The sequence below is a fragment of the Miscanthus floridulus genome, chromosome 6 (assembly GCF_019320115.1).
Source record: "Miscanthus floridulus cultivar M001 chromosome 6, ASM1932011v1, whole genome shotgun sequence".
Lineage (NCBI taxonomy): Eukaryota > Viridiplantae > Streptophyta > Magnoliopsida > Poales > Poaceae > Miscanthus > Miscanthus floridulus.
In genome coordinates, this window is record NC_089585.1 from 110,163,206 (window position 1) to 110,171,994 (window position 8,789).

The following is an 8,789-nucleotide window of genomic DNA, read 5'->3' on the forward strand; positions in this document are numbered from 1 at the left end:
TGTTATTTATTGTGGTTGTGGTGCACTCTTTTCTGTTGCTGGTGCTCCTGTGGTTCGTTTTTGCTCGTTGCTATAACTGTCTGTGATGCTCAAAATGCCATGGCTTAGTATGTTGCCTATCGGGGAAAGAGCCTGGGGTCTATGTCCTAAAATGTCTCCTTGCAGTGCTTTGGGCAACCAATGAACCTCTAAAATACCTTGGTTACTGGCTATTGCTTTGGTTCGGTTGTTTATTTTGATGATGCTTGACTTTTTTATTGCTAAGCATTGTGTAGGTGTCTCTAATTGTTTCATATTGCCTGTTATGGTTTCAAAATGCCATGAACACGTGTAAAGACAATGACCTTGTGAGGAACTGTGACTTTTGTTGTTCATGATTTGCTGGGAGTACTATTGTCATGTTTATGTCATTAGAAGCTCCAAGGTCATTGTCAATGCCAAGCTTGTTGAACTGAGGCAAAGTTATCTCTGTTTTCTTCTATTCTTCTTTATTCTGCAATAGCTGGTGGTAACCACACCAAACTCATACATGGGTACTCAGACCTGGGGTAATGCGACCAACCAAACAAGACCTGGAATCACCAGTTCATACACCGAAACGGTGCAAATGGGGAACCAAACACGATGCAGGTCATCTGGTATCCTATACCTGGATGCAACCAAACACACCCACTTGTATGCTTCCATCATAGCTAGGAAGAGCCTGCACAGGGCCCACATCCCGCCCTGACTGAACCGCGGAAAGGAATCGGAAACCCTACCGCATTTACACTGGTGGGCTGGGAACCGCGGGGTGGGGAATGGGGAATTCGGCAGTTCGGCCCTCCAGACAAACACCAGACTTGAGAGCCCGCGCGGTGCGACTTGCCAGACAGTGTGCGTGTCACAAATTTAATTTAACTTGATTCGTAGAAAATACGTGTAACATTTGTATCTCTAAATAAATTTATTAAAAAACTAGATTTAAAGATTTCCAATAATACTAATTATGTACCATAAATATTAATATTTTTTAATATATATTTAGTCAAAGTTATTTATCAAAAAAACGTAAACGACAGATATTTAGAAACAGAGGGAGTATAGTTTAGTACTATTCACGATTACGATTGTGTAATTGGATTGTAAATAATCCAGCAACCTACTCTTTCTGCTTACAGATTGTGAAATCAAAATCAAACCTCTTCCTGCTTACAGATTGTGAAATCTAGAAAAAATCAAAGTAGAAATCTAAGTTGAAGGTATTTATCCATATGGGGAGTTACGCTATCCATCCATATCTGTATGGCGTATCATTTCGTTTTATTCTCTATTAGTTGTCTTTTACACGTATACATGGAACTTCTTTTTCTACCGTTTTTTTTTCTCCACTCGAATAATCCTAGCTTAGTCTCGTCTACTATGTGCTACCAGGAAGGCACCGTCCTCTCTAAACCAAACCTTGCACGATGTGAGTGGGATCTTTTCGGCCCGTTCGCTTCGTTGAAAAAACAAGCCGAAATAATGTTTCGTCTAATTTGCTGTGAGAGAGAAAATATTGTTCCGACTAAAAAAACCAAGCTAAAAAATACGAATTATAAGTCAAACGAACGGGCCTTCGTCCCACCTAGCGGTGGTTCACTCTATGCCCGCTTTCCTTGCCTTTTGCTTCAAACTGTTGTGTCCGGTGGCTAGTGTTATCTCTTTCTCGCACCCCTCCTCGTCATCCACCCACCTGGCCTTGTTGCGGTCAATTTCACAGTGCAAGGTGCAGCATTGGCAAGTGGTGGTGGCAAGCTCATGATATGAGGGCGCGAAGGAGGAGAAGAGGAGTGTGGGGGCAACGCTTGATGACAACTGGGGAGGAAGACGAGCTCGAGTGGCACTTGGGCAACCGCATAACGATGCTCATGTCTAGCTCCATCATTGTGTCATGGCCGAGCCTATTGCCCTCCCTCCCCCTTTCTCCATGGCAAAGGTCGCCATGACCATCTTCTTTGCCTTGAGCGGCCGACACTTCGAGCCCCACGACTGATAGGTCAAAAAAATGTTGTCCACCCTCTCCTTGCTTCCTAATAAACAAATAAATGGAATTGTTCTATCCAGAACCAAACCACTGGTGATCATTCCATCCTAAAACTTGGGGACATAACCATCCATCTCCGGCTGCCTCCAGATCAAACACATGCATGCTTACATTTTTCAAGCATGTATGCATGGTCTAGATTCAAATAGATTCTTAGATCGGTCCATTTAGGATTAGGCGAAAGTTATATATATTGGGCTCAAAGGGATCTTTGGGGAGACTAGTTGGCCCTAATGTATGTAGACGGTGGTGGGACCACAATAGCATTGCCTGCCCCAAAGATAGAGGATAGTTGATAGGCAGTGAAGGTCCCCATGGTCATCATGCTTTTGTACCCAATGATGGCAACAATAAGCAATATCACTTGTCATGGGCATAGTTGGAGCTAATGAGGGCAGAGACTATAGTAGGGTGAATTGACTACGATCAATTTAGATCACTTAGAGCTAAGGATTAGCTTCTAAAAGTAGTCGAGGTCCTGTTTAGATCTCTAGACTTATCACTTATGAATGTTTTACCTACCAAGACTTATCACTTATGAATGTCTTACCTACCATCAAACTAGCAATTAGTTATTAGCCTATTTTTTCAAACTAACACAACTAATAGTTAGTCGATAGGATCCAAACAGGACCTAAAATTGATGGGGGGATTGTTCTTCTGCATCCTCACCCTCAAAACACATAAAAAGGGGCACTAAAATTACAACAAAAATATGAATAGATAGATCATGTGATGCACTGTCATCATGCAAAATTTAAGGTGTGACAAACAGGTAAGCCAACGGATGAATTCCCCAAGATAAGTGTTTCAAATTTCCTTTTTTTTTCTTTGAAACGAGGAGGATATCCCCATTCCCATTGAAACCATCGGGAATACTTGCTGGGCACCGGGTTCGAGCCCGGGTGGCCGAGCTCACAGCTGGAGCGTCCGACCAAACGAGTGACTCGCTCGATACTCGTATATGATGAAGTTAGAAGATCAGGCTTGTCGTTGCCTGAAATGATAAAGCACCCCACCACTTCCTTTACGAGCATCCATAACCATGACCATGACCCATCTGGCAATGGTATATTTCTCTATCGAGGCAGATTCTGTATTGATCTCACCCGAATCTTAGAGCCTCGTCAGGAGATGGACAAGGAAGAATAACTTCTCTTTCAGAGCGAGACAGCTGGGACCATATGTCCATAACGAACTCGTGATGGCTCTGTGCCATCTCTATTCACTGGGCCCAACAATTCATTTCGGCATCAGTCACTAACCACTAAAAAGTAAAACTATTCTCTATTCACAATTCACCATTTTGGCATCAGCCACAGCAGCGATCAGAACAAAACTATTCGAAAGTTTGGCATCAGCTGCTCCAGCATGGCAGCATTCAAAACAAAAGCATTCATTCATTCAGTGATTATCATATAGCGACTTCTCTCTTATCGGCTTTTGTTACCCGACATGTCAAAAACAACTCACGAACCTGCAACTGCAAAATACCACCAGGAGTTTTCAAGAGCGCAATTGGAGTTTGAGGATACAGATTCCACCCAGATTCAGAACAGGATATTGATGGACATACAACGTGACAGATAAATGGAGCCACCAACCTGACAGGTTACTCGTCCACCAAACCAGAGATTTACCTTACATACAGCTGCACATCGAGGAGATGCTATTTTCATGATACGCCTATATTACAAGTTTACAACGACAACGTTTCACAGATGTTTCCTGTAGATTGGGCCAATTACAATTAATAAAAGAAGATGGTGGGTCATGCTAATAGAGTAGACCCAATAATCATAGCGGTAGCGGGAACTGTTAGAACTTGAAGGCCAAATACGCCATAAATTGAATATGTGTTTATCTTCTCATGTCCCATCATTTGAGTTCCAATAAAAGTCACTTCTTTCAGTCGAGTAACCATAGGGCAGATGAGGCCCATAAACGACACTACCGTTCAAATATGTCATCTGGTCCACTTGTGACCCTGGCTGATAAGCATTTGGAACATTAGCTTGAACTGTGGTGTTTGGAACTGAATAGATGTTAGTACTGGCATCTATCGGGTTAGCCTTTGTCCTGCTCCGGGCCGTCCGTCTGGTGTCTACAGGACTGTCTGCACTGAGTCTAACCATTTGCTGCTGAATTTCATTCAGTGGATTACAAGCCAATTTTGATTTAGCAATCTTCTTTGCATCTGAAGACTTGAATTCAAGCCGGTATAAGGCAAAAGCATCACACTCATTGATCTCATATTCATAGAGGTGCCATTCATAGCTGTTGGATGGCTGTGGATCCATGTAATAGGACCTCTTCAGACCCCCAAAGTCCTTCATCACCTGCTTCCTAGATTCATGCCAACCACGGCCGCTGTAATCTGGCAAGGACCGCTGCTTCCGATTTCCACTATCAAATGCCCTCCTCGGTTTGTCAAAAAACAACCATTCTCTGATAGATTCACCTTCAAAGATGTAAAGATCGAAAAGTTCTGCAATGATACAGAATGGCTAACTATTATTAAAAACGTTCATCAGTACCATGTGAAGGCACAAGTCATGAAGGAAAAGATTACCAGGCGCATTCCATGGAGACTTTGCAGTAGCAGCTCCTTCACAGATAGGGATCCCAACATTTTTTCCTTGGATTTTTGCACTAAGAGCAGCAAACAGGGGGCCATCTTTCAGATCAATGCCTCTTGGACGGATCACAGGCATTGTGCCTGGAGGACCCTCTTCCTGCACAGCTAAATCAGCATGATACATGCTGCAATAGTCATGCCATCTTTCTGATCCAATAGCAGGCCTGGGGCAGTCCCAGAGAGCGCATTTTGGCTTCAGGAATGCAGAAGGTGCTGAAGTCATTGTTGTGAGCAAATCTGCCATGTGCAGGAAAACACCCCCAGCGCTCTGTTCACTGTTACTCATGTCAAGGTACGCGTTAAGGGCTAACTCTTGCGGCAAATTGAACTGTGGATATTCCAGCTCAACAATCCCTTCCAGGTTATTAAGGACATCCAGATTAGACCCAGAAAGGTCTATCTTGTAATCATCATCATAAAGAAAATCCTCAACCGTAAGTTCCTGGTTCACATAGTACATCTGCAAGAAGTAAGATGAGAACTTGTTAAAATTGGCACAACTCCACTGAATTTTTTTTTAATTGGCAGAAAGGTATAGTCACTAAACATGTCAATTACATGCATGCTAGAATTACTTATAAAGCAGTACATATAGCATCTAAAATGTTGCAATATCTAGGACTAAAGAATTACTCCCGCTGCCCCAAATTGTAAGTCGTTCTGGTTTTTTTTAGGTACATAGATTTTCCTGCGCACCTAGATGTAAATTATATCTAGATACATAGTAAAAGCTATGTACGAAAAGCCAGAACGACTTACAATTTGGAACAGAGGGAGTAGTACTTAAATGCTTAGGAGGTACATAAACAACAGGAAGTGAAAAATCAAAATGGGCGCCATACTAACCTACCGAGACAGAGCAAAACATCCTTGTACACCACTGGAAAACAGAAGGTGGTTGTTTTCTTCTAAAAAGACAATAGAAATACATTGACCCCTGCCATTTCCAAAATCCATTGCATGCTGCATACATTTGTTACTATTGACCTCTTGCCTAAAACAATGAAACTGTAAGCTCAAATATATTTATCCTATAGTTCTAGTTCTCTAGAAACTGTGAAGCTTTCTATACTTGTGTTGGCATTAAGAATCGCTAATATACTTAGTCCAACTCATTATATAGAAAATGTTCAGTGGGGAAAAAAAGTAGGCCTCTACCACCTTTCATTAATTAGTATTACACTAATAAATTGTTATGGCTGAGTAAAATCATGCAAACATGACTCTGCTAGTGACTTGAGAACTCTGACACATATCAGTTAGAAAAATTATAAAAAGGGAAGATATTTCAAGGAAAAGCACAACTCAACTCCAATTTTACCCTGGGCCTGTCATGATCCTGGCTACTACTGCCACTGGCTTAGGCTTAGCCAATCTAGTTTGGTCCTCACACCAACCAAGTCAGGTCCTCGTGTTCTTTGTCAACCTCACAGCCCTCAAGAGGTCCTCATTGCTTGCCTCCCCCTGGGCATTTACTTCGTTAATCTTATGATGGTGGTAAAATAGATATGCTTTGCTCAGATTTAGTTTTTACAAACTAAAATTACTTAGCAGGCTTGCACTCTGCCCCTTTACTGGTATTAAATTCACAGGGTTAGTCCCTTTCAAGCTCTATAAACTACGCTTCTAGGCTTCTACGAAATCCAAAAACAAATGTCAACTGAAAACACGACATGTCCCACAATTCATCATGTGCATAGATCACTAGATCACTCTCCCAAATATTCTCTCGACTTTTAAGGTGACAAAGGATCATGATGAATTAAGCGGCAGCATATCCTTTCCTCAATTTTCCTCAGTGTAGTACTGTACTTCCGCTATTTTGTTTCCATACAGCTTAAGTTTCAACAATCTAACTAGGCCCACACAATTAGATTGAGCTTGCAGCCACACATCGCAAAGCTAAGAAACAAGGTGTATAGAGTATGAAGGACGTAAGCAAGGTAACAAAGCAAGTGAAACCAACCACCCAAACTGACAGCTCTCACCTTGAAATGGTCAACTCTTCCTCCTCTATAGTCTCTGTCTTTAGATGTTCAAAAGGCTTAAAGCTATCAATACATTATTATATAGTATTATATTTTCATAGACCATAGTTCATTGAACATATTATATCTTTATCTGCTTTCTTTAGGTTGCAGTCAAGTTTGATATCAAAAGAGGGAGTGTTTAAAAGGCCTCCTAGTATAGATTAGATTGATGGATGGATGTTCTGTTATAGGTTCTAAAAGAATTTCAAAACCAGCTCCGTAAGACTGAGTAGGGGTCAATAGATGTTGACTATTGGGGAAAAAGTAACTAAACAAGCATAGATTGGCTAAAGGAGTAGGTGGAATTATGTAGCTCTTGGAGCTGCATGTTGTTCATAGTGGGATGGAAAGCACAGATTTATAGCCATAAACTTCTACTCTACAATGAATAAATTGATAAGAACGAATGGTCCCATCAACTTGAAGCTGAACTCCATCTGTATAAGATCCAAACCAAAACACAGTAGCATTCACAGGAGCCTAGGTAGAACAAGCCTCCATGAAGTGATTGGACATTTCTCACGAATAACCTTCCTTAATTTATTGAAAAAAACTTGGATCAATATGCAATCCACAGAAAACTTCCATCCAAAACTCAAATAACTTTTGTTTCCCATTGTCAACATGTTGGAGAAACCTTCCCATTTTGTCTTGAAAACAGAGAGCAGAGGTTATGTCCAGTAAATCTGTCCCCAAAGATGCAGAAACTGCCAACAAAGGTTCTAATGAGGGGTAGGTTGCTTGTAGATCACACTAACCAAAACTAAACAATGAGGCAGACCACATGAACATCTGTGCAGACTAGATAAATCTAACTAGATCATTTGAAGACTACGAGTGACACATGATCACACACTACACAAATCCTCGTATCTGCGGACTATAAATCTTCTTCATAAGATCGATAACTCTGCCTGCCAGTCATTCCACAAAGATAAGAAAAAAATGTTCAAACTTGCATACAGCAAACAAGGAGTAATGAAAACCTGATCATGGAACACCGCAGACGCGGTAGCAGCACCATTAGGCAGAACCCCCTGACTCAGCAGCTGCGGCTGCGGCTGCTCCACAGCGACGTCAACTGCTTCCTCGCGTGGCTCCGGCTTCATGTCCTGGCGGACCTGCGCGTGCCCCTGGTTCTGGTTAGCTGGGGGCGGAGGCGGGGGCTGCTGCTGCTGCTGCTCGACCATCTTGCTCGTGGCGTCGTCCTCCTCCTCGGTCGCCGCCAACTGCAGCAGACGAAGAGTATCCGAAGGCGGATCCGACAGTTCCCTGGCGTTGCCCTGCCGTCAACCACAGCCAACGAACAAAACATCAGCCGCGCCACAAAAAAAAGATGAAGGTGAATGTGCGGAGGAAGCAAGAGGGACAGTACCTGGAGGGAGGAGGCCGGGGAGGGAGCGCTGAGCTCGGAGCGCCACTCGCGCAGCATCTGCTGGAGCTGCGCCTCGAGGACGGCGGCGTCGGCGGGGCGTGAGTCCTTGCGCGCGGACTGCAGGCCCGAGAAGACCTCCTGGAGGTCGTCGACGCGGGTCATGGCGCGGGCGCGGAACTGCTGGTGCCGCGACCCTGCCCGCGACGACGGCCCCTTCCCCATCGCCGCCGCGATCGGTGAGCTCGTGGTTGTTTTCCTTTCCCCCTCTCGCGCGCCGTCCTCTGTTTCGCAACCGAGATGCTCTGCCGAGTTTTCTGGCTGTCACTTTGTTGGGTCGGGGTCGGCCGCCTTGGGAAAAGCGACGGCCGCGGCAAAAGGAGGCGGGCGACGCCGGGGCCCAGCATGCGGATTAGGCATCGCCGCATCGGACTGGCTCGTGAAGTATTTACATATTTACCATTATTACGATTTGATAGGTATAAAAAGTTAGTGACTCATATATTAATAACACAGTATAAAATGTCATCTGTAATAATAATAAATATATAAATACATCCCGAAAGCGTCATCCAATAAGAGCAAGGCCAACTTGCTGGCGGGAAGGTTTTCTGAAGCCTTCTGATCTCTTCATTGTTATGAAAAAGTTCACATTACTCCTCTTAATTTTCACGAAAGTCTATT

At 43.3% G+C, this 8,789-nt stretch overlaps 1 pseudogene; it reads right to left on the minus strand.

Annotated features, from left to right (window-relative positions):
* Nucleotides 1–3,656: 3,656 nt before the first annotated feature.
* On the minus strand, nucleotides 3,657–8,512 carry LOC136456570 (transcription factor VOZ1-like; annotated as a pseudogene).
* Nucleotides 8,513–8,789: the final 277 nt, after the last annotated feature.